We start from the raw sequence: 3307 nt of genomic DNA, 5'->3' as shown, positions 1-3307 counted from the left end.
ATATCATAACCCCCATCGATAAAAGACAGTACTGTGCAGCCGTTTTCATCGACCTGGCCAAGGCAGTCAACTCTGTCAATCACCGTATTCTTATCGGCAGACWAAACAGCCTTGGATTCTCTAATGACTGCCTCACCTGCTTCACTAACTACTTCTCAGATAGAGTTCAGTGTGTCAAAACGGAGGGCCTGTTGTCTGGACCTCTGGCAGTCTCTATGGGGGTGCCACAGGGTTCAATTCTCAGGCCGACTCTTCTCTGTATATATCAATGATRTCGCTCTTGCTGMGGGTGATTCTTTGATCCASCTTTACGCAGACGACMCYATTCTGTATACATCTGGCTCTTCTTTGGACAMTGTGTTAACAAACCTCCAAACGAGCTTCAACGCCATGCAACACTCCTTCCGTGGCCTCCAACTGCTCTTAAATGCTAGTAAAACTAAATGCATGCTCTTCAACCGACTGCTGCCCGCACCCGACCGCCCGACTAGCATCACTACTCTGGATGGTTCTGACTTGGAATATGGGGACAACTATAAATACCTAGGTGTCTGCATAGACTGTAAACTCTCCTTCCAGACTCAGATTAAGCATCTCCTATCCAAAGTTACATCTAGAATCGGCTTTCTATTTCACAACAAGGCCTACTTCACTCATGCTGCCAAACTAATCCTCGTAAAACTGACTATCCTACCGATCCTTGACTTCGGCGATGTCATTTACAAATTAGCCTCCAATACTCTACTCAGCAAATTGGATGCAGTCTATCACAGTGCCATCCATTTTGTCACCAAAACCCCATATACTACCCACCACTGCGACCTGTATGCTCTCGTTGGCTGGACCTCGCTACATATTCGTTGCCAAACCCACTGGCTCCAGGTCATCTAAGTCTTTGCTAGGTAAAGCTCCGCCTTATCTCAGCTCACTGGTCACCATAGCAACACCAACTCATAGCACGCGCTCCAGCGGGTATATTTCACTGGAAATCTCCAAAGCCAACACCTCTTTTAGCCTCTTTTAGCTGCCTTTCCTTCCAGTTCTCTGCTGCCAATGACTGGAAAGAATTGCAAAAATCACAAGTTGGAGACTTATATCTCCCTCACTAACTTTAATGCGTCAGCTGTCCGAGCAGCTTACCGATCGCTGCAGCTGTACACAGCCCATCTGTAAATAGCCCAACCGACCTACTTCCTACCTCAACCCCATATTTGTTTTTTGTTTTTCTGCTCTTTTGCACACCAGTATTTCTACTTGCACATCCTCATCTGCACATATATCACTCCAGTGTAAATTGCTCAAATGTAATTACTTCTCCACTATTGGCCTATGTATTACCTTAAATCCTTACTCAATTTGCACACACTGTATACAGATTTCTATATTGTGTTACCAGGCTCAATATAGAGTGGCGTTACATGGGGGTTGAATAAGGCTCAATATGGAGTGGCGTTACATGGGGGTTGAAATATGGCTCAATATGGAGTGGTGTTACATGGGGGTTGAATAAGCTCAATATGGAGTGGCGTTACATGGGGGTTGAATATGGCTCAATAGTAAGGTACAGAAGAGCCTGAAGTTGATTTTTGAACTCTGTGTGTGCTTTGTCATCTCCAATGCGAACGCCTTGCATCTCAATGATGATGTCATGAAGGATATTGTGCACATAATGATAGGACAGCCAAAATCTATTCATTTCAACTTTGGTCGCTTTTCCAGCAGCCAACTTTTTACTAGTATTTCAAGATAGTCTATTGCATAATCATCTCTGGATTGGGATTGTCACTTGCTTAATTGTAGGTAAACGGAAGAAAGTGTGCACATCGTAAAGAGATGTATTATTATTTGGTTAGCAACACGCCACTTACTACAACGTTATGTCATTTCCGAGTTATTGTTAGCTAGGAGGAAGACATGGAGGGTCAACGCTGACACAGAGAGGGCTGAGTGTCAGTTGAAGGAAAGGGAGATCCAGACAGACTACATGATGCAGCTGGTGGCCAGGTTGGCTCTGATGTGGCAGACCAGAGGGAGCAGGAGAAGGAGATGAAGAGGATTTGTTTGAAGACGAGGAAAATGCCAAGCCTGATTGAGGAGGTAACAAGACCAACTTTACAAAGTCAACAAGAGTTTGTTGACAATATTGAACTAAAGCAAATATATGTCAATATACGGGCCCAATGTGCCATATGCCATTGAAGCGTAAGCTAACAGTATTTTGTCTGATAACTTTCTTGTGTTGTATCGTGTATGTCTCTGAGTATTGTTATGTACATAGTCCTCAGTTCTTATGTTGCCTTGTCTTGAAAAAAATGTAAAATAACAAGACCAAGTGATCCTCGTAGACCTTCATATTAGGTTATGTTAGTTGTTCACCTAGCTACCTTAAGTTGAATACACTAACTGTAATCGTTCTGGATAAAGCCTCTGCTAATGTCTAAAATGCAATGTTATCGGGTTAGGGCATGTATTTTTCCACTTAGTTGACCCGTTGGCTAGAAGACCCAGGTTGGTACAGACTTGGTGCAAGCATCTGAGAGACAATAGATATATACAGCGTCTTCGGGAAGTATTCAGACAACTTTTCTTTTTCCGTCCTTTGTTACGTTACAGCCTCATTCTAAAATGGATTAAATAATACCCACAATACCCCATAATGACAAAGTGAAAAAACTGTTTTACATTTTTTTGGCAAATGTATTAAAACTTAAAAACAGAAATACCTTATTAACATAAGAATTCAGACCCTTTGCTATGAGTCTCGAATTGAGGTCAGGTGCATCCTGGTTTCCATTGATCGTCCTTGAGATGCTTTACGACATGATTGGACATATTGTAAATTAATTGATAGAATGATTTGAAAGGCACACACCTGTCCTATATAAGTCCCACAGTTGACAGTGCATGTCAGAGCAAACCAAACCATGAGGTCTAAGGAATCGTCCGTAAGTTCAGAGGATTATGTCGAGGACGAATCTAGGGAAGGGTATCAAAGATAACTGCAGCATTGAAGTCCCCAAGAACACAGTGCCTCCATCATTCTTAAATGGAAACGTTTGGAACCACCAAGACTCTTCCTCGAGCCGGCCGCCCGGCAGCTGAGCATTCGGAGAGAAGGCCTTGGTCATGGAGGTGACCAAGAACCCGATGGTGACTCTGACAAGCTCAAGAGTTCCTCTGTGGAGATAGGAGAACCTTCCAGAAAGACAACCATCTCTGCAGCACATCACCGATCAGGCGTTAAAAGGCACATGACAGCCCGCTTGGAGTTTGCCAACAGGCACTAAAGACTCTCAGACCATGAGAA

The sequence above is a fragment of the Salvelinus sp. IW2-2015 genome, linkage group LG12, assembly GCF_002910315.2.
Source record: "Salvelinus sp. IW2-2015 linkage group LG12, ASM291031v2, whole genome shotgun sequence".
Taxonomy (NCBI): Eukaryota; Metazoa; Chordata; class Actinopteri; order Salmoniformes; family Salmonidae; genus Salvelinus; species Salvelinus sp. IW2-2015.
This window is presented reverse-complemented; position numbering follows the sequence as displayed.